General features: G+C 49.5%; 1 protein-coding gene across 1 annotated transcript in view; it reads right to left on the minus strand.

Moving 5' to 3' along the window:
* The window catches only part of LYPLA2 (lysophospholipase 2), a 350809-nt gene extending 343661 nt beyond the window's left edge, over window positions 1-7148 (minus strand). The window contains exon 1 of the mRNA XM_069622386.1: window positions 7032-7148. The gene's annotated coding sequence lies outside the window, so the exon portion shown is untranslated. The remainder of the gene's footprint in view (window positions 1-7031) is intronic.
* Window positions 7149-23054: the final 15906 nt, after the last annotated feature.

Genomic DNA, 23054 nt, shown 5'->3' on the forward strand with positions numbered 1-23054 from the left:
CATTGCTGCTGCCTCCATTCTCTATCCCTCCCCAGTGGTCCTCATTGCTGCTGCCTCTATTCTCTATCCCTCCCCAGTGGTCCTCATTGCTGCTGCCTCTATTCTGTATCCCACCCCAGTGGTCCTCATTGCTGCTGCCTCTATTCTGTATCCCACCCCAGTGGTCCTCATTGCTGCTGCCTCTATTCTCTACCCCACCCCAGTGGTCCCCGTTGCTGCTGCCTCTATTCTGTATCCCCCCCCCAGTGGTCCCCATTGCTGCTGCCTCTATTCTCTATCCCTCCCCAGTGGTCCTCATTGCTGCTGCCTCTATTCTGTATCCCACCCCAGTGGTCCTCATTGCTGCTGCCTCTATTCTCTACCCCACCCCAGTGGTCCTCATTGCTGCTGCCTCTATTCTCTACCCCACCCCAGTGGTCCTCATTGCTGCTGCCTCTATTCTATCCCCCCCAGTGGTCCTCATTGCTGCTGCCTCTATTCTCTATCCCACCCCAGTGGTCCTCATTGCTGCCGCCTCTATTCTCTACCCCACCCCAGTGGTCCTCATTGCTGCCGCCTCTATTCTCTATCCCACCCCAGTGGTCCTCATTGCTGCCGCCTCCATTCTCTATCCCACCCCAGTGGTCCTCATTGCTGCTGCCTCTATTTGTATCCCACCCCAGTGGTCCTCATTGCTGCTGCCTCTATTCTGTATCCCACCCCAGTGGTCCTCATTGCTGCTGCCTCTATTCTGTATCCCACCCCAGTGGTCCTCATTGCTGCTGCCTCTATTCTCTACCCCACCCCAGTGGTCCTCATTGCTGCTGCCTCTATTCTCTACCCCACCCCAGTGGTCCTCATTGCTGCTGCCTCTATTCTCTACCCCACCCCAGTGGTCCTCATTGCTGCTGCCTCTATTCTCTACCCCACCCCAGTGGTCCTCGTTGCTGCTGCCTCTATTCTCTATCCCATCCCAGTGGTCCTCATTGCTGCTGCCACTATTCTCTATCCCACCCCAGTGGTCCTCATTGCTGCTGCCACTATTCTCTACCCCACCCCAGTGGTCCTCATTGCTGCTGCCTCTATTCTCTACCCCACCCCAGTGGTCCTCGTTGCTGCTGCCTCTATTCTCTACCCCATCCCAGTGGTCCTCATTGCTGCTGCCTCTATTCTGTATCCCCCCCCAGTGGTCCTCATTGCTGCTGCCACTATTCTCTATCCCACCCCAGTGGTCCTCATTGCTGCTCCCTCTACTCTCTACCCCACCCCAGTGGTCCTCATTGCTGCTGCCTCTTCTCTATCCCACCCCAGTGGTCCTCATTGCTGCTGCCTCTATTCTCTACCCCACCCCAGTGGTCCTCGTTGCTGCTGCCTCTATTCTGTATCCCCCCCAGTGGTCCCCATTGCTGCTGCCTCTATTCTCTACCCCACCCCAGTGGTCCTCGTTGCTGCTGCCTCTATTCTCTACCCCATCCCAGTGGTCCTCATTGCTGCTGCCACTATTCTCTATCCCACCCCAGTGGTCCTCATTGCTGCTGCCACTATTCTCTATCCCACCCCAGTGGTCCTCATTGCTGCTGCCTCTATTCTCTACCCCACCCCAGTGGTCCTCATTGCTGCTGCCTCTATTCTCTACCCCACCCCAGTGGTCCTCGTTGCTGCCGCCTCTATTCTCTACCCCATCCCAGTGGTCCTCATTGCTGCTGCCTCTATTCTGTATCCCCCCCCAGTTATCCTCATTGCTGCTGCCACTCTTCTCTATCCCACCCCAGTGGTCCTCATTGCTGCTCCCTCTACTCTCTACCCCACCCCAGTGGTCCTCATTGCTGCTGCCTCTTCTCTATCCCACCCCAGTGGTCCTCATTGCTGCTGCCTCTATTCTCTACCCCACCCCAGTGGTCCTTGTTGCTGCTGCCTCTATTCTGTATCCCCCCCAGTGGTCCCCATTGCTGCTGCCTCTATTCTCTGCCCCACCCCAGTGGTCCTCGTTGCTGCTGCCTCTATTCTCTACCCCATCCCAGTGGTCCTCATTGCTGCTGCCACTATTCTCTACCCCACCCCAGTGGTCCTCGTTGCTGCTGCCTCTATTCTCTACCCCACCCCAGTGGTCCTCGTTGCTGCTGCCTCTATTCTCTACCCCATCCCAGTGGTCCTCATTGCTGCTGCCACTATTCTCTATCCCACCCCAGTGGTCCTCATTGCTGCTGCCTCTATTCTCTACCCCACCCCAGTGGTCCTCATTGCTGCTGCCTCTTCTGTATCCCACCCCAGTGGTCCTCATTGCTGCTCCCTCTATTCTCTACCCCACCCCAGTGGTCCTCATTGCTGCTGCCTCTTCTGTATCCCACCCCAGTGGTCCTCATTGCTGCTCCCTCTATTCTCTACCCCACCCCAGTGGTCCTCATTGCTGCTGCCTCTTCTGTATCCCACCCCAGTGGTCCTCATTGCTGCTCCCTCTATTCTCTACCCCACCCCAGTGGTCCTCATTGCTGCTGCCTCTTCTGTATCCCACCCCAGTGGTCCTCATTGCTGCTGCCTCTTCTCTATCCCACCCCAGTGGTCCTCATTGCTGCTGCCTCTATTCTGTATCCCACCCCAGTGGTCCTCACTGATGCTGCCTCTATTCTCTACCCCACCCCAGTGGTCCTCATTGCTGCTGCCTCTTCTCTATCCCACCCCAGTGGTCCTCATTGCTGCTGCCTCTTATCTATCCCACCCCAGTGGTCCTCATTGCTGCTGCCTCTTCTGTATCCCACCCCAGTGGTCCTCATTGCTGCTGCCTCTTCTCTATCCCACCCCAGTGGTCCTCATTGCTGCTGCCTCTATTCTGTATCCCACCCCAGTGGTCCTCACTGATGCTGCCTCTATTCTCTACCCCACCCCAGTGGTCCTCATTGCTGCTGCCTCTATTCTCTACCCCACCCCAGTGGTCCTCATTGCTGCTGCCTCTATTCTCTACCCCACCCCAGTGGTCCTCATTGCTGCTGCCTCTATTCTCTACCCCACCCCAGTGGTCCTCGTTGCTGCTGCCTCTATTCTCTATCCCATCCCAGTGGTCCTCATTGCTGCTGCCACTATTCTCTATCCCACCCCAGTGGTCCTCATTGCTGCTGCCACTATTCTCTACCCCACCCCAGTGGTCCTCATTGCTGCTGCCTCTATTCTCTACCCCACCCCAGTGGTCCTCGTTGCTGCTGCCTCTATTCTCTACCCCATCCCAGTGGTCCTCATTGCTGCTCCCTCTACTCTCTACCCCACCCCAGTGGTCCCCATTGCTGCTGCCTCTATTCTCTACCCCACCCCAGTGGTCCTCATTGCTGCTGCCTCTATTCTGTATCCCACCCCAGTGGTCCTCATTGCTGCTCCCTCTACTCTCTACCCCACCCCAGTGGTCCTCATTGCTGCTGCCTCTTCTCTATCCCACCCCAGTGGTCCTCATTGCTGCTGCCTCTTCTCTATCCCACCCCAGTGGTCCTCATTGCTGCTGCCTCTATTCTCTACCCCACCCTAGTGGTCCTCATTGCTGCTGCCTCTATTCTGTATCCCACCCCAGTGGTCCTCATTGCTGCTGCCTCTATTCTCTACCCCACCCCAGTGGTCCTCATTGCTGCTGCCTCTATTCTCTACCCCACCCCAGTGGTCCTCATTGCTGCTGCCTCTATTCTATCCCCCCCAGTGGTCCTCATTGCTGCTGCCTCTATTCTCTATCCCACCCCAGTGGTCCTCATTGCTGCCGCCTCTATTCTCTACCCCACCCCAGTGGTCCTCATTGCTGCCGCCTCTATTCTCTATCCCACCCCAGTGGTCCTCATTGCTGCCGCCTCCATTCTCTATCCCACCCCAGTGGTCCTCATTGCTGCTGCCTCTATTTGTATCCCACCCCAGTGGTCCTCATTGCTGCTGCCTCTATTCTGTATCCCACCCCAGTGGTCCTCATTGCTGCTGCCTCTATTCTGTATCCCACCCCAGTGGTCCTCATTGCTGCTGCCTCTATTCTCTACCCCACCCCAGTGGTCCTCATTGCTGCTGCCTCTATTCTCTACCCCACCCCAGTGGTCCTCATTGCTGCTGCCTCTATTCTCTACCCCACCCCAGTGGTCCTCATTGCTGCTGCCTCTATTCTCTACCCCACCCCAGTGGTCCTCGTTGCTGCTGCCTCTATTCTCTATCCCATCCCAGTGGTCCTCATTGCTGCTGCCACTATTCTCTATCCCACCCCAGTGGTCCTCATTGCTGCTGCCACTATTCTCTACCCCACCCCAGTGGTCCTCATTGCTGCTGCCTCTATTCTCTACCCCACCCCAGTGGTCCTCGTTGCTGCTGCCTCTATTCTCTACCCCATCCCAGTGGTCCTCATTGCTGCTGCCTCTATTCTGTATCCCCCCCCAGTGGTCCTCATTGCTGCTGCCACTATTCTCTATCCCACCCCAGTGGTCCTCATTGCTGCTCCCTCTACTCTCTACCCCACCCCAGTGGTCCTCATTGCTGCTGCCTCTTCTCTATCCCACCCCAGTGGTCCTCATTGCTGCTGCCTCTATTCTCTACCCCACCCCAGTGGTCCTCGTTGCTGCTGCCTCTATTCTGTATCCCCCCCAGTGGTCCCCATTGCTGCTGCCTCTATTCTCTACCCCACCCCAGTGGTCCTCGTTGCTGCTGCCTCTATTCTCTACCCCATCCCAGTGGTCCTCATTGCTGCTGCCACTATTCTCTATCCCACCCCAGTGGTCCTCATTGCTGCTGCCACTATTCTCTATCCCACCCCAGTGGTCCTCATTGCTGCTGCCTCTATTCTCTACCCCACCCCAGTGGTCCTCATTGCTGCTGCCTCTATTCTCTACCCCACCCCAGTGGTCCTCGTTGCTGCCGCCTCTATTCTCTACCCCATCCCAGTGGTCCTCATTGCTGCTGCCTCTATTCTGTATCCCCCCCCAGTTATCCTCATTGCTGCTGCCACTCTTCTCTATCCCACCCCAGTGGTCCTCATTGCTGCTCCCTCTACTCTCTACCCCACCCCAGTGGTCCTCATTGCTGCTGCCTCTTCTCTATCCCACCCCAGTGGTCCTCATTGCTGCTGCCTCTATTCTCTACCCCACCCCAGTGGTCCTTGTTGCTGCTGCCTCTATTCTGTATCCCCCCCAGTGGTCCCCATTGCTGCTGCCTCTATTCTCTGCCCCACCCCAGTGGTCCTCGTTGCTGCTGCCTCTATTCTCTACCCCATCCCAGTGGTCCTCATTGCTGCTGCCACTATTCTCTACCCCACCCCAGTGGTCCTCGTTGCTGCTGCCTCTATTCTCTACCCCACCCCAGTGGTCCTCGTTGCTGCTGCCTCTATTCTCTACCCCATCCCAGTGGTCCTCATTGCTGCTGCCACTATTCTCTATCCCACCCCAGTGGTCCTCATTGCTGCTGCCTCTATTCTCTACCCCACCCCAGTGGTCCTCATTGCTGCTGCCTCTTCTGTATCCCACCCCAGTGGTCCTCATTGCTGCTCCCTCTATTCTCTACCCCACCCCAGTGGTCCTCATTGCTGCTGCCTCTTCTGTATCCCACCCCAGTGGTCCTCATTGCTGCTCCCTCTATTCTCTACCCCACCCCAGTGGTCCTCATTGCTGCTGCCTCTTCTGTATCCCACCCCAGTGGTCCTCATTGCTGCTCCCTCTATTCTCTACCCCACCCCAGTGGTCCTCATTGCTGCTGCCTCTTCTGTATCCCACCCCAGTGGTCCTCATTGCTGCTGCCTCTTCTCTATCCCACCCCAGTGGTCCTCATTGCTGCTGCCTCTATTCTGTATCCCACCCCAGTGGTCCTCACTGATGCTGCCTCTATTCTCTACCCCACCCCAGTGGTCCTCATTGCTGCTGCCTCTTCTCTATCCCACCCCAGTGGTCCTCATTGCTGCTGCCTCTTATCTATCCCACCCCAGTGGTCCTCATTGCTGCTGCCTCTTCTGTATCCCACCCCAGTGGTCCTCATTGCTGCTGCCTCTTCTCTATCCCACCCCAGTGGTCCTCATTGCTGCTGCCTCTATTCTGTATCCCACCCCAGTGGTCCTCACTGATGCTGCCTCTATTCTCTACCCCACCCCAGTGGTCCTCATTGCTGCTGCCTCTATTCTCTACCCCACCCCAGTGGTCCTCATTGCTGCTGCCTCTATTCTCTACCCCACCCCAGTGGTCCTCATTGCTGCTGCCTCTATTCTCTACCCCACCCCAGTGGTCCTCGTTGCTGCTGCCTCTATTCTCTATCCCATCCCAGTGGTCCTCATTGCTGCTGCCACTATTCTCTATCCCACCCCAGTGGTCCTCATTGCTGCTGCCACTATTCTCTACCCCACCCCAGTGGTCCTCATTGCTGCTGCCTCTATTCTCTACCCCACCCCAGTGGTCCTCGTTGCTGCTGCCTCTATTCTCTACCCCATCCCAGTGGTCCTCATTGCTGCTCCCTCTACTCTCTACCCCACCCCAGTGGTCCCCATTGCTGCTGCCTCTATTCTCTACCCCACCCCAGTGGTCCTCATTGCTGCTGCCTCTATTCTGTATCCCACCCCAGTGGTCCTCATTGCTGCTCCCTCTACTCTCTACCCCACCCCAGTGGTCCTCATTGCTGCTGCCTCTTCTCTATCCCACCCCAGTGGTCCTCATTGCTGCTGCCTCTTCTCTATCCCACCCCAGTGGTCCTCATTGCTGCTGCCTCTATTCTCTACCCCACCCTAGTGGTCCTCATTGCTGCTGCCTCTATGCTCGCTCTCGTGCCATCACTCTGCCCCCTCTCTGGCACCCCTTGCTTTAGTAGATCTTTTCCCCTGTCTATACATCACGAGGTGTCCCCCTCCTCTTCTCCCTCGCCCCTTCTCTCAGGCTGCACTTAAGCTGGAGTCTCCCCTTCCCTCTGCTCCTTCTCTGCCCGCCTCTGAATCCCTCCTGCTCATCCATCCATCCATCGCCCCCCTCCTTCCTGCGACTGCTGGCAGCTCGCCTCCGCCCCGGGATTCCCTCCCTCCCTCCCTCTCTCTCTCTCTCTCGTCGCCCCCAGTTCCCCCTTTTCCCCCTCACCTTCTTTCTCTCCCCTCCTCTGTCTCTCCTCTCCTCGGCTCTCACTGTCACTGGATCTCAGCGGAACTTCCGCCTACGTCCAGGTCACGCTCGGGTCACGCCGGACCCCGCAGTGACGTCACTGGCACGGGGCACGACTTGCACGCTGCGGAAAGAGAAAGGGGACTCGAAAGATAGCGCGACCTGAGGCTATAGAAAGAGGACGGTGCACGGCAAATACCTGTCTTTCTTCTGAGTCTATCGGTACCGGTGACGCTATAGTAAAAGAAGCTGCCAAACTACAAATACCAGAATGCGAAAAACACCCCTGGGAGGCTAACATGGGGTGACATGGACAAGTATTTATGGTTACATGTCATTAAAACGAATTCAATTACAAAGAATGCTGTAATAATGGAAATGCTATAACGAAAAATATAGCCATTTTTATTTTATTTTGGGGGACCCCCAAACACCCCATTTCCCTATGCTTTTAAAACCGCCCTAAACCCCTCCCCACATACATTTTAAACAAAAATTCGATTTATTTCATTACAACATTTTCGTTATTACATCATACTCTGTAATTCAGATTTTCAACACATTCGTAACTGAAAATCATAATTCTATTAAAGACACCTATGATTTCTCCAAACGTTACTGTTCAGCAGCAAAGAAAAAACAAATATGAATAACAATACAAAACTAATAAAAAAAACTACAATAACCATGAAGTTTTTGAGTTTTGTAGTCCATCTCCATTGGTCTTCAAACTGACCATGTGATTCAAGTAACCAATGAAAGCCAAGTCCTCAAATAAAACCTCTTGTCCTCTTTCTATTCCTCCTCTTTCTTTGATCCTGCCAGGTTGTGTTCAGTACTTCTTTTAAATTCCATCTGCATCCTAACTCAGATCCCGGATTGCTTGTTATCTGTCACCACTCCTATAGAAACATAAAATTTAGAAAGGTGACTATAGATCGAAGAACGGGGGACAATCGTATACATAAGTACAATAAACAAAAAACTATATCTTCAATAAAACTATTACAAATATTTTCTCATAAGCAGTATGTATAACACATAAAACATGATAAAATATCAATTTTACATTCATACGAATGATAGGGTGGGATAATCCTTCGCCTCTGTGTCTTTAATAGAATTATGACTTTCAGTAACGAATGTGTTGAAAATCTGAATTCTATGTCAAGACCGGAGGCTCGGATTATGCTTGTTCAAAGCTTACTTACTACTAACGATGTCGCACTTTCCATGGGTTTAAAATAGAAAGTTTTAAAAGTCGATTAATTCAACCAATCGGCAGCCCTCATAATATCCTCTACTCTGGCTCCTATATTATACGCTTTAGTAGCCATCGCTCTTCTAGAGGAGTGGGCGCCATATCTCTCAACATCTATGCCCGCTTGTACCATCACCCATCTAAGCCATCTAGCTATAGTGGCCGGAGTAACCGCTTTATATGGTCCACAAATCGCTATTAACAATTGCGACACTCCCGGGGCCGAACCTCCCTCGTCATCTCCTCATATGCCGCTATGCATCTGACTGGACACAATTTTGGTTGAGTTGGGAAAGACTCATAGGAAATGGATCTCAAACCTGTTTTGGTCCTCTTTGTTATAAGGAAAGTCACTCCGTTCGGACCTATACTGTTCCTGTTAACCTCCAGAGCCCTAACATCAGAGGATCTTTTGAATGCTAAAAGACATAAGAGCATGGATAATTTGCCTGAAATCGCTTTCCGTGACAACTCTTGATTATCCGGCCAAGATAAAAATAGTTTCAAGACTTTATCTACATCCCACAACTGATTATACTTAACACTAGGGGGTTTTAACATCCTTACTCCCTTTAACAATCTACAGATCAAGGGATGTTCACCAATCGCTACGCCCTCTACTGTAGGGAGCCCCGCAGATATCGCAGACCTGGTTGTGTTGATAGTCCTGTAAGCCTTCCCCTGCGCTGCCATCTGAGCTAAAAAATTGGCCACGTGAACTACATCCACTCTATCAGGATGAATAATCCTTTCCAAACACCAGCTATTCCATCTATCCCATGCTGATCTATAAGCCTTGTGAGTCCCTGGGGCCCAGGATTCGCTAATGATGTTCTCAGCCTCATTCGATAGTCCTGGCCTAGCCCAAGATCTCCTGAAATCGCCCACGCTATTAGTCTGAGTCCTCCTGACCTCACTAGCGGATGACTGCGATCTCTGGTATCTCGAATGATAAATTCTGTGTTGGGTATAACTACTGGGTTGTGGTGTGTCAGTTCCAGTAGGCTGGGAAACCACGCCTGCCCCTTCCAGTCCGGCGTAATCAGAATTATGGATGCTTTTCGGCGTCTCATCTGCGCTAGCGTCCTCGCTATCATGGAGAAAGGAGGAAACGCGTAATTCTTCTGGTGTTCCCAAGATTGCAGGAAGGCATCGGTCGCCTCTGCTTCCGGGTCCGGTCTCCAGCTGAAGAACCAAGGAAGCTGTTTGTTTAGTCTCGATGCGAATAGATCGATCTGGCAAGGACCCCAATGTGTCATAATTTCCCGGAACACTACCTCGTCCAGCTTCCAATCGCTGGCGTCTCTGAGGTATCTCGAGTTCCATTCGGCCACTTCGTTCATCTGACCCAGCAGATATTCCGCCGTCACTGAGACTCTTCTCTCCAGACAGATTTCCCAGAAATCTTTTGCCAGTTCTGCCAATAACCTGGATCTCGTCCCCCCCAGTCTGTTGATGTACCTGACTGCGGAGACATTGTCCATCTTTAATAGAACGCAACATTGTGCTTTCTCCTGGGTCCAGCATCTCACTGCAAAGGACCCCGCTAACAACTCCAGGCAGTTGATGTGGAGTCTTGTCTCCTGGTCCGACCACCTGCCCCCTGTCGACAGGTTCCCGCATCGGGCTCCCCAGCCCCATCTGCTGGCGTCGGATTCGATAATAAGGTCCGGGGATGAGCCAAATATGGCTCTCCTGTTCCATGCATCCATATGAATGAGCCACCATTCTAACTCCTCTCTCACCTCCTGCGAAATATTCACTTTTGATTCGTATGAATCGCCCCTCCTGAGGTGAGAGATCTTCAGCCTGTGGAGTGCCCTGTAATGCAGAGGCCCTGGAAATATTGCTTGAATCGATGCCGCTAGACGGCCCACCAATCTCGCGATGTCCCTCAGCGACAGTTCTCCCTTCGCTAGAGTATGTCTCAGCTGCTTTTTGATATCGTTCACCTTGTGAATGGGTAAACTGAGAGTCCCTTTTATCGAATCCACTATGAAACCCAGAAACTCTATTGACTGAACAGGTACTACACTGCATTTCTCCCAATTTATCAGGAACCCCAGACTCTCTAACACCTCTATAGTTATTTTAATTTGTTCTATTAACGTTTCCTTCTCTTGACACATCAGACATATGTCGTCTAGATAAATTATCAGCCTTATCCCTTGAGCTCTGAGATGCGATATTACAGGTTTCATCATTTTGGTGAAACACCAAGGTGCCGATGCCAGGCCGAACGGCAGACACCGAAATTCCCATATCGTACTCCCCCAGATGAATCTCAGAAATCTGCATTGTTCCTCTGCTATGGGAATAGTCAGGTAAGCATCTTTCAAATCTATTCTGGCTAACCAATCTCCCTAAATAAGGGTATCTCTTAACAGATGTATCCCTTCCATCTTGAAATGTCTGTACACTACGTAACTGTTTAGGCCTCTCAGATTTATGATTGGTCTCGTCTTGTGTCTTCCTTTCACTATGAACATATTGTTTATGTAACCTCCTACCTGACCTGCAGCAGGGCGTATAGCTCTTTTGTTTTCCAAACCCCGTAATTCTCTTTCCAGTAAGGCCCTGTCCTCCTTGTTCATCTCTAAACACTTTGGCGGTTCTCTCTGATAAGGTGTTTCTATAAAATCTATATAAAAACCTTGAGCGGTCTGAAGTACACAGGGATCCCCCGATATGTTCAACCAATTTTGTAAAAATTGAGCAGTTCTCCCCCCTACCTCTGGGGTAATTGAATGTGGGTATGATATTCTCACCTGGGTTATTCTGTTGGCGCTCCCCTCGCCAGATTCTGCCTCTTCCCCTACTCCTCGATGGGAAGAAAGGCGTTTGTCTGCGCTCTTCCTGTTCACGCCAATTCGTTCTGTCTTGAAAGGATAGATTGAATTGGAACCGGCCAGCCGAGCGACCCATGCCTCTGCTGGCCCGTCCAAAAATCTGCCTCCCGAAAACTCTCTTAAGAGAGGCTTGAGCCTTATCCAAGGCTGCGTAAGAATTTACAAATTTGGTGAGCTCCTTGATAAAGGAGTCCCCAAACAACTTTCCCTTTGCCGATGAGGCTGACTCTGAGGAGGCTAAATCACTTAATTTAGGATCGATCTTTACTAACCCCAACATGCATATCGCCCTTTGGGCCCATCCGATAAGAATTGCCGGGTCTATCGGTTCCCCTTTTACTTTTGCTTCTTCTCCCATCTGGAGAATCTTCGTGAGGGGTCCCGTCATGTCAAGCATCTTATCCTGGCATGATCGCCAGGATCTATCAAGACCCTTCCTCACATCTTTTGTAAACTTGCTCATAAAAGTTATCATTTTTTCATATCTAACAGGTGTATCGGCCGCACCTTCAGGGAGGAGTTGTCTGGGGCATTCCGCCCTCATCTTGCTTCTAGCCTCTTTGGCTAACGGCGCCCTCAGGTGTTTCTTTAAATATGCCGTAATTTTTTTGGGTGGTTCCCATTCTGAAGATCTGGGATGGATCAGTGCTTCCGGATCGAAATCCTCATCATCCGCACCATCCTCTTCAGCCTCCTCCTTCTTCATTTTCTTTGACGCCTCTCGGCTCTCTTCCCCTGATGAGGATATCGATAATACTTCCTCTTCTTCAGGATACTCCTCCTCCCAATCATTCTCTCCCTCATCTGAGATATAAGAAGATGATTCTCGTCCCCTGCTAGGCACCGTCTTACCCTTTCTCTTCCTTTTACCACCTTTCTTCTTCGGTGGTGAGCCCGGGGGGGGTGTGGGCTTCTTCTGCCCTACGGGCTGATTTACTGCCCCCTTTGGATTTCATCCGTGCCTTAAGGCCCTTGACCTCATCCAGACTCTGAGACAATCGGAGCCAATCCTCCATCAGCGCTCTTTGCTGAGGATCATGTCCCAGTGAAGCCCCCAGGGCTTCATGGAAGACATCAGTCATGTCTGAGTGGCTCCTCTTTTGGCTAACACTAGCCTTCCCCTCATCACTGGAGGAACTCATGATTCTCAGACCCTGGGGAGTGTAGGAATATGTATGTTATTACATATATATATATATATATATATATATATATATATATATATATATATACCAGGGGCCTCCAAAACTCTCTCAGTACAGAGAGCCAAATTGTAAAATAATTGAAATATCTTCCCTGGTTCTGATTATATAAACAGATATAATAATAATAATAAATCACAGGTTTTACCTGTGACTGTGCCCGTATAAGGTGCGGTATCTGTTTACAGCCTGCAGGGGCGCTGTAGTACTCCTGAACAGGACGCTACGTTCGGCGAATGAACGATGCGTGTTGTTTTGACATCAAATAGGCAATAAAGATCTTTTAGTAGAGTATACACACTCGCGTCATGAAACGATTCAACTCGGAATGAGAAATGAAAAAGAAGACGAAGAGGAGAGTGCCAGAACTACGCGGTCCCGTCGCGCTCTCCCTTGTACAGTGCCCTCTCTGATGGATCCGAGGAGCTTTGGCCGCCGGTGCACCAGCCCCGTCGCGGCCGCAACTCCCGAGAGCCACCTAACCGTAGCGGATATGCTCCGCCTGAAGAAGGAAACACGCGCGCGTGTCTGACAAGGTATTAAAACTGCCAATTCTCTCTCTCTCTCTCTCTCTCTCTCTCTCTCTCTCTCTCTCTCTCTCTCTCTCTCTCTCTCTCTCTCTCTCTCTCTCTCTCTCTCTCTCTCTCTCTCTCTCTCTCTCTCTCTCTCTCTCTCTCTCTCTCTCACACACACACACACACACACACACACACACACACACACACACACACACACACACACACACACACACACACACACACACACACACACCCCACCCCCACCCCCCCAACCCCCCCACCCCCTCCCCACCCCCACAAAATAGTACTTAACTCGCTGCCGAGGAGGAATAGAAAGAGGACAAGAGGAATTATTTGAGGACTTGGTTTTCATTGGTTACTTGAATCACATGTTCAGTTTGAAGACCAATGGAGATGGACCACAAAACTCAAAAACTTCATGGTTATTGTAGTTTTTTTATTAGTTTTGTATTGTTATTCATATTTGTTTTTTCTTTGCTGCTGAACAGTAAAGTTTGCAGAAAGCATAATCCGAGCCTCCGGTCTTGACATAGAATTTAGTTTGTTACAAAAATCACTGCATATTGTATTTATTAGTTAACCATTTTTTTTTAATTGAATCGAAGAAAAAATATAAACTCAGCCAAATGAATCCGAAATACATCAAAAACATGGACTAACTGATATATTTATTTTATTTATTGGATATTTGTAAGGCACTAATACAACAAATTGTGTTTCAAGGCACCACAAGACAAATGGGGGGGTACAAGGGAGACAAAATACAATAATGGCTCTATTATATTTATTTATTACATATTTATATGGCGCCTATACACAATGTATTTCCAGGCGCCACAAGACAGAAAAAAGTGGGGGGTGGGGGGGACAAGGTGAATAAAAATAGTAACGTTCCTACTAGGCTTGTGACATTCGGATCATGCAAGTGCAGAGAAAGAAGTGTGAGGGGAGGGAAAGGGGGTGCAGGTTAGAGAAATAAGTGCAAAGGCGGTAGGGAATTGTGACGGGGAAAGCCCAGGTGTTACTGGGAGGCCAAAGGGCAAGTGCCATGGAGAGCAGGTAAGCACAGAGAAAAAAAGGAGGGGGGCGAAGGAGGACTGGGCAGAAGGGGGCCTGGGGCCCTATAAAACTCAGAGGGAACCAGGAAGCCAGTCATAGAGGTGAAGGAAGGAGTTAGCAGGGGAGAGGGAGAGAGAAGGAGGAAGAGAAAAGGAAGGTCTTGAGGAGCTTCAGAAACTTAAGGAGATCTGGCTAAAGCCAGAGAGGGGCAGGAAGACCATTCCAGAGGGAGGTACCTGCAGAGGAGAGGCGTCTACCCCCCACTCTTTGTTTGGAGAAGCGACAGATTTGAAAGGAGTCAGATCTAGCAGACTGAAGGGATCTAGCAGGAAGATTTTTAGGGAGATAGAGAAGGATGTAGGGGGTACCCAGGGCCCAGAAAGCCTTGTGGATGATGCAGAGGGTCTTGAATTCTATGTCAAGACCAGAGGCTCGGATTATGCTTTTCTCTCAACTTTACTGATCAGCAGCAAAGAACAAATCAATAAAATGTAACACAAATCCAATATAACTACCATAACCATGGTTTTTTTTTGCATCTTTGTAGTTCATTTCTTATTGGTCCTCAAAACTGACCATGTGACATTTCCAGCCAATCAACATGTCCTTAGTCCTTAAAACCTCCTGTCCTTCTTCTATTCCTCCTCTTTCTTTGCTGCTCGGCAGCGAGTTAAGTGCCTTTTTTTATTACCTATTGTGTGTGAATGTTTAGTAAGTGTTTGTGTATATACAGATTAGCACGCACACGCGCGCGCTGTTAGAGGGTGGCGGAGCATATCCGCATTCGTTTTCAGAGCTTTGAAGTTACGGTCGCGACAGGGCTGGTGCTCCGGCGACCGCAACTTCAAAGACCCAACACAGAGGGCACTGCGGTCACGGAAGAGAGAGCGTGACGGGACCGCGTAGTTCCGGCGCTCTCTCTCCTTGATTTCACGGCCGTTACGAGGACAATCAGGCAGAATTCTACAAGCGCTAGTCAACATCTTTAGATCGGAGAGATCTACAATTATATTCGTTTCGCTTCTGAGCGCAACGTTCAGTCAGGATAGAGATACTCGATCAAGGAGCACAGCGCCCCTGTAGGCCAATATAGGGTACAGCATAACAATACGGGCACAGTCCCATGTAAAACCTGACATATTACATATATTCAATATATGATATAACAGACCAGGTGATCACTACACATATGTTATATATATATATTTATATCTTTCATTACTGAGGGAATATATAGAAATATCTTAAATCCTGGTATATATTATATACTACTGAAATCCCTGGTGTTTCTGTGCAGACATGAGCTCCTCCAGTGATGAGGGGAAGGCTAGCATTAGCCAGAAGAGGAGCCATGCGGCGATGACTCAGGTCCTCCAAAAAGCCCTGGGGGCCTCGTTGGGACACGGACCACAGCAGATAGATCTGATGGAGGACTGGCTCTGGAGGAAATCAAAGGGCTCAAGGCACAGGGGAAATCAAAAAGGGGAAGAAAAGCAGCCCACGGGGCAGAGGAAGCCCACCCCCCCCGGGCATACCACCAAAGAAGAAGGGTGGTAAAAGGAGGAACATAAGAGGGAAAGCGGGGCCTAGCAGGGGACAGGAAATATCCTCAGATACCTCGGATGAGGGTGAGGACGACTGGGAGGAGGAATACTCAGAAGAGGAAAAGGTATTTTCTATATCCTCCTCAGAGGAAGAAGGCCACAAAGCGCCAAAGAAAAGGAAAAGAGAGGAGACAGAGGAGGATGGTGCAGGGGACGATGACTTCGACCCAGAGGTACTTATTCACCCTAGGTCAACCGAATGGGAGCTGCCGAAAAGAACAGCGGCCTACTTAAGAAAGCGCTTGAGTGCGCCACTAGCCAAAGAGGCTAGGAGTAAAATGAGGGCGGAATGCCCCAGGCCTCACCTCCCGGAAGGTGCAGCAGACACACACGAAATAGATGAAAAAATGATTACATTTAAGGACAAATACACAAAGGGCGTGAGGAAGAGTCGGGATAGATCCTGGCGGTCATGCCAAGACAAAATGCTAGACATGACAGGACCCCTCACAAACATTCTCCAAATTGGAGAGGAGGCCAGAGAAAAACGAGAGCCGATAGACCCGACAATCTTAATCGGGTGGGCCCAGAGGGCGATATGTATGTTGGGAAACGCCAACCACGCCATCATCACAGAAAGAAGGAGATCTTTGTTGGTGAAAATTGATCCGAAGTTGAGCGAGTTGGCCTCCTCAGAATCAGCGTCAACCGCGAAAGGAAAGTTATTTGGGGACTCCTTTATCAAGGAGCTAACCAAATTTGCGAATTCCTATGCGGCACTGGACAAGGCACAGGCCTCTCTCAAAAGAGTGTTTGGGCGGTACATTTTTGGACGGGCCAGCAGAGGCAGGGGTCGCTCAGCTGGCCAATTCCACTACAATAGATCGTATCAAGACAGAGCACAGTGGCGAGAGTAAGAGGATCGAAGACAAACACCTTTCTTTCCATCAAGGAGTAGAGGAAGAGGCAGAAACTGGTGACATGGGGAGTGTCATCAAAACAACACAGGTGAGAACAGAGTATCCACACCTAAGTACCCCAGAAGTAGGGGGGAGGACAGCACAGTTTTTACAAAATTGGCTGGCTATATCGGGAGATACCTGGGTAATACAGACCACACAGGGTTTTCACATGGACTTTTTAGAGACACCTCATCAGGAAGACCCACCAAGGGGGCTAAAACTGAACAGAGAGGACAATGTATTACGGGAAAGAGAGTTGCGTGTGCTAGAAAGCAAAAAAGCTATAAGACCAGTAACAGTTCACTCAAAGGGATACATAGGCAATATGTTCCTAGTAAAAGGGAAACACAAGACAAGGCCAATTATAAACCTGAAATGCCTAAACGAATATGTTTATATTATGAGACACTTCAAGATGGAAGGAATACACCTGTTAAGAGATACATTAATTCAGGAAGACTGGCTAGCCAGGATAGATTTAAAAGATGCATACCTGACCATTCCCATAGCAGAGGAACACTGCAGATTTCTGAGATTCATCTGGAAAGAAGCAACATGGGAATTTCGATGTCTGCCCTTTGGCTTAGCATCAACACCATGGTGTTTCACCAAGATGATGAAACCAGTAGCGACACACCTCGGACGTCAAGGGATAAGACTTATAATCTATCTAGACGACATAAGTCTGATGTGCAAAAAGAGAAAGAAACACTATTAGATCAGGTTCAGACGACAATAAAATTGTTAGAGAATCTGGGGTTTTTAATAAATTGTGAAGAATCCAGTATAGTACAAGAGCAGTCAATGGAATTTCTGGGGTTCATAGTGGACTCTACTCAGGGAACTCTCAGTCTACCCATTCCCAAGGTGAACGATATCAAAAAGCAGCTAAGACACACACTAGCAAAGGGAGAATTGTCGCTGAGGGACATTACAAGATTAGTGGGCAGCGTAGCGGCATCAATCCAAGCGATATTCCCAGGACCGCTACATTACAGGGCACTCCAGAGGTTGAAGATCAATTACCTCAGGAGGGGCGCTTCCTACGAAGCAAAGGTTGCCATCTCCCAAGAAGTGAAGGAAGAATTGGAATGGTGGCTACTCCACATGGATGCATGGAACGGGAGGGAGATATTTGGTTCATCCCCAGACCTAGTCATCGAATCCGACGCCAGCAGATGGGACTGGGGAGCCCGATGCGGGAACCTGTCGACAGGGGGCAGGTGGTTGGATCAAGAGACGACTCTCCATATCAACTGCCTGGAGTTGCTAGCAGGGTCCTTTGCAGTGAAATGCTGGACTCAAGAGAGAACACAATGTTGTGTCCTACTAAAAATGGACAATGTCTCAGTGGTCAGGTACATAAACAGACTGGGCAGGAAAAGGTCCAGACTACTGGCAGAACTGGCAAAAGACTTCTGGGAACTCTGTCTTCAGAGGAAAGTCTCAGTGATGGTGGAATATCTGCCGGGCCATCAGAACGAGGTGGCGATTGGAACTCCAGATACCTCAGGGATACCAGCGATTGGAAGCTGGACGAGGTAGTGTTTCAAGATCTAATGATTCGCTGGGGACTATGCCAGAAAGATTTATTTGCATCGAGACTAAACAAACAATTACCCCGGTTCTTCAGCTGGAGACCGGACCCAGAGGCAGAGGCGACAGATGCCTTCCTACAGTCATGGGGCCACCGGACAAACTACACGTTCCCTCCTTTCTCCATGATAGCGAGGACGCTAGCCCAGGTGAGACGCCAGAGAGCATCCCTAGTACTAGTTACGCCGGACTGGAGGGGGCAGGTGTGGTTTCCCAGTCTACTGGAACTGTCACACCACAACCCAGTGGCATTACCCAACGACGATTTCATTATTCGAGATCCCAGAGATCTCAGCCATCCACTAGTGAGGTCAGGAAGACTCAACCTGATAGCATGGGCAATTTCAGGAGATCTTGGGTTAGGCCAGGACTATCGAATGAAGCTGAAAACATCATTAGCGAATCCTCGGCTTCCGGGACACACAGGGCATATAAATCAGCATGGGCTAGATGGAGTAGCTGGTGTCTGGAGAGGAATATTCATCCCGATGGAATGGATGTAGTACACGTAGCTAATTTCTTAGCACAGCTAGCAGCTCAAGGAAAAGAATACAGGACTATAAACACAGCCAGGACCGCAATATCGGCAGGACATCCTAGAGTAGAAGGCTTAGCGATAGGGTAACACCCATTAATCTGTAGATTAGTAAGGGGAATAAAAATGACTAGACCCACTAGCGAAAAGTATAATCGATTATGGGACGTAGACAGAGTCTTGAGATTATTTCTAGCATGGCCAGATAATCAAGACCTATCCAGGAAAGTGTTCTGACTTGAATGTCGTGTAGACCGTTGAGACCTCCGTCCCCAAGTGACGCACAGGGGAATCAAAAGAACCCCGCTGTGCGACCTTTGGAGCCACAGGTGGGAGATGTTACTTCCCGGATCCACGGAACCTCTGGAACCCAGATGCTGCTGAAAGAAAGCGGGGTTAAGTACCAGGCAAATACAATGGAATACAAGAATCACAGAATCAGAATAATCTTGCCTATACAGTGATTGGAAAACCCGGGAGACCTAGTGAGGGAGGTTCGAGACTCAGATGAGAGGCGGTCCCCAGAACAACAGGGACCAGAGTCACACATGGACACAGGAGAGCCCCACCTGAAAGTAGAGCTGGAAGCGTAGTGTGAGTCCCCAAAGGGCAATGGCGTAGAAGTCCAACAAAGTTCCAAGGGAAGATCCAAAGGCAGGTAAGGGACGGGCCGAGGTTCAGCAATGAGTAAACAGTTGCAAGCAAAGGTACCAAAGGATGATCCGAGGGAGTCCGGGTGCGTGATCCAAAGTCAAGGTAACCAGCAGAGTAAGTTCAAACGTAGCGCCAAACAGAGTCGAAAGACAGCTGAGAAGCAGTGAGCGCTTTGTGCATCAGGCGTTATATACTGTGCGCTTCCGAGTCATGTGACGCCCTCCATCGTCACGTGGGAAACGCCGCTCTGAATCACGTGAGCGGATGAATGATTGATGCGGAAGCGTTCCGCTGCCCCTTCTGCTGTATGCTCTCCATGGCAACTGCCAATGCAGGAAGGGCTGCAACCGGGCACGTACATTGTACCTGGTATGGAGTTTTCGGTCCTTTGAGGTAACCACATCACGTGAGTCTCGAAACCTGGAGGGAGTAGTGCGGGAACCCGGGGAAGGTGTTGTGGAGATGTTAGCAGTGTTCTGGTGTGCAGAGGAGCGTCTAACAGAAAGCTATTTCAGGCAAACTAGCCATGCTTGTATGTCTTTTAGCTTGTAAGAGATCTTCAGACGTTAGAGCACTGGAAATCAACAGGAAAAGTGTATCTCCGAACGGAGTGACTTTTCTCATAACGAAAAGGACCAAGACAGGTTTGAGATCCATTTCTTATGAAGCCTTCCGAGGACAACCAAAATTATGTCCGGTCAGATGCTTAGCAGCATATGAGGATATGACAAGAGAAGTAAGACCTCCAGGAGTATCCCAATTATTGATAGCAATTTGTAAACCATTTAAATCCATTACACCGGCTACCATAGCCAGATGGCTTAGATGGGTGATGGCACAGGCGGGCATTGATATAGTGAAATATGGCGCCCATTCAACTAGAGGAGCGATGGCTACCAAGGCTTTCAACATAGGAGCCAGAGTAGAGGACATTATGAGGTCGGCAGATTGGTCAAATGAATCGACTTTTAAAACTTTCTATTTCAAACCTATGGAAAGTGCGACATCGTTAGTGGTGAGTAAGCTTTGAACAAGCATAATCCGAGCCCCCGGTCTTGACATAGAATTCAGATTTTCAACACATTCGTTCCAGAAAGTCATAATTCTATTAAAGACACAGAGGCGAAGGATTATCCCACCCTATCAATCATAAGAATGTAATGTATTATAAAATACAGAAATGTTTACAAGTTCTTTTTTCTATAATTAAGGAAATGATGCATGATGGATACAATATGATGCTAAAGTTGTGAAATGCACAGAAAGAGAATGTTAATATTAGGTAGAATTTACGATTGTCCCACCCTTGTTTCAGTCTATAGTCACCTTTTTAATTTATATTTCTATAGGGATGGTGGCAGACAACAAGCCATCCGGGAATTGAACTAGGATTGGCATGGAACGGACGGAATTACAAAAGTGCACTGAACGCAACCTCGACTGGACAAAGAAAGAGGAGGAATAGAAGAAGCACAGGAGGTTTTAAGGACTAAGGACATGTTGATTGGCTGGAAAAGTCACATTGTAGTTCATTTCTTATAGTTCCTCAAACTGACTAAGACTAACAAAAAAAACATGGTTATGGTAGTTTTATTGGTTTTGTGTTACATTTTATTGGTTTGTTCTTTGCTGCTGATCAGTAAAGTTGAGAGAAAAGCATAATCCTTTGCCTCCGTGTCTTTAATAGAATTATGACTTTCTGGAACTAATGTGTTGAAAATCTGAATTTCATCCTAGCAGCAACAGAGAGCCAGTGGAGAGAAATTAGGGCTGGAGAGATGCAGTCCCTGGGCATGAGAGATTAAGGAAGAGGTTGTTACAGTAGGCAAGCCTAGGAAAGAAAGAAAGAAAGAAAGAAAGAAAGAAAGAAAGAAAGAAAGAAAGAAAGAAAGAAAGAAAGAAAGAAAGAAAGAAAGAAAGAAAGAAAGAAAGAAAGAAAGAAAGAAAGAAAGAAAGAAAGAAAGAGGACAATACCTCTGAAGAGGTGCAGTTGATAGTGGGACTTCTTGGCAAGGTTTGTAATGTTAGGAGAGGAGGAGAGAGAGGAATCAAAGATGATCCCAAGGTTTTTTGCTTCACAAGAGGGTGAGTGAAGGGGGCCCATAGAGGGCCGCCAGAGGGAAGGAGAGAAGGTGGCAGCTGGGGTCCCAATGGAAAGGATCTTGGTCTTACTGGGATTAAGGCAGACATCATTGACAGTGCACCATGACAGTGCAGTCAGACAGTCAGGGATGAGAGAGGAGGAAGAGAAGGAAGGAGAGGGAAGCTTAAAGGAGAGTTGTGTGTCGTCTGCATAACACTGGAGGTGAGGAGAGAAAGAGGGGATCCGATGGGCCAAGGGGGCAAGGTAGATATTGAAGAGCCACAGTGAGAGGATTGAACCTTGAGGGACGCCTGTTAGGTAAGAATTGGTGTAGTCACACTGTGAGCTGTAAAGCTGTACAAATGAAATTCGTCAATACAAGTAACCAAGCAACACGTGAGATAGGGGAGAGAAAATGAACCAGTTGAACCTGGGAGGGTCTTTTGAAGAGGAAGGAGATCAACCAGTCCAGAGCCAAACCTGTCTTACCAAGGGTGTCACAGAGCGGATATAGCAGGGTCTCATGGTTGACCGTGTCAAAGGCAGAGGATGGAAGGAGAATTAGAGTCACAATTAGACAGCAGGTTGTCACGGGTGTTCAGTAGAGCAGTTTCTCTGGCAGCTCGGAAGCCAGACTGATGGTCGTGGAGACAGCCGACAGAGTTGAGTCAGAGTTGAGTCAGTTGGAAGATGGCCAGCTTCTCGAGGAGTATACCCAGGAAGGGGGTGATGGAGATAGCACGATAGGGCGATAGTTAGTAGAGCAGGAAGGGTCAGAAGCAGACTTTTTAAGGAGGGAGTTGTGTGGCATGATTGAATGCAGTAACCATGGGGGAGACTACACCAGCCTTGTCCTCTTTGTAATAGGTAACCCTCCTATTGGTATAGGTCTGTACTACACAAGTTGGTAGAGTGTTCTGACTTGAGAGTCGTGTAGACGAATGAGACCTCCGTCCCCAAGTGACGCACAGGGGAACTAATAGAAACCCGCTGTGCGACCCTTGAGGCCACAGGTGGTAGATGTCTTCCCAGATCCACGGAACCTCGGGAACACCGATGCTGCTGTCAAAAGGGAACGAGGTTAAGTACCAGGCAATTACAATACAATCAGGTAAACAAGAGGATCTAAAGAGTCTTACCTATCCGGTGTTGGGGAAACCCAGGTAACCTAGTAGAGAGGTTCAAGACTCAGATGATGCGGCGGTCCCTGGAATAGCAGAACCGCAGGTGAGCGTGGATGTAGGGTTAGCCACCTGTAGGAGAGAGGGCTTGACTTGAAGCCCAAGAAGGGAAATGGCGTAGAAGTTCAGCAAGGTATCAAAGGATGATCCAAAGACAGGTCGAGGTGAAGTCCAAAATCCGGCAACAGGTAAACAGTTCCAAGCAAAGGTACAAAGGGGTGTCCGAAGGAGTCCGAGGTAGAGTTCCGTGATCAAAGTAACAAGGAGCAATTCGAAACGCCAAACAGGGTCTGAAGACAGCTGAGAAGCAATGAGCATTCTGTCTCTCAGACCTTTATACTGTGTGTCTCTGGGTCATGTGACGTCCACCAAGGTCACGTGAGGAACGCCACACTGGATCACGTGACCGACGTGAAGCCGTAACGCCGCCCCTTCTGCTATATGTTCTCCAAGGCAATTGCCAATGCAGAAAGGGTTGCAATCGAGCCCGTACACCAAGGCTGGTACGGTGTTTTCGGTCCTTTGGGTTCACCGAAT

Source organism: Ambystoma mexicanum, chromosome 11 (assembly GCF_040938575.1).
Source record: "Ambystoma mexicanum isolate Mex_15411 chromosome 11, UKY_AmexF1_1, whole genome shotgun sequence".
NCBI lineage: Eukaryota > Metazoa > Chordata > Amphibia > Caudata > Ambystomatidae > Ambystoma > Ambystoma mexicanum.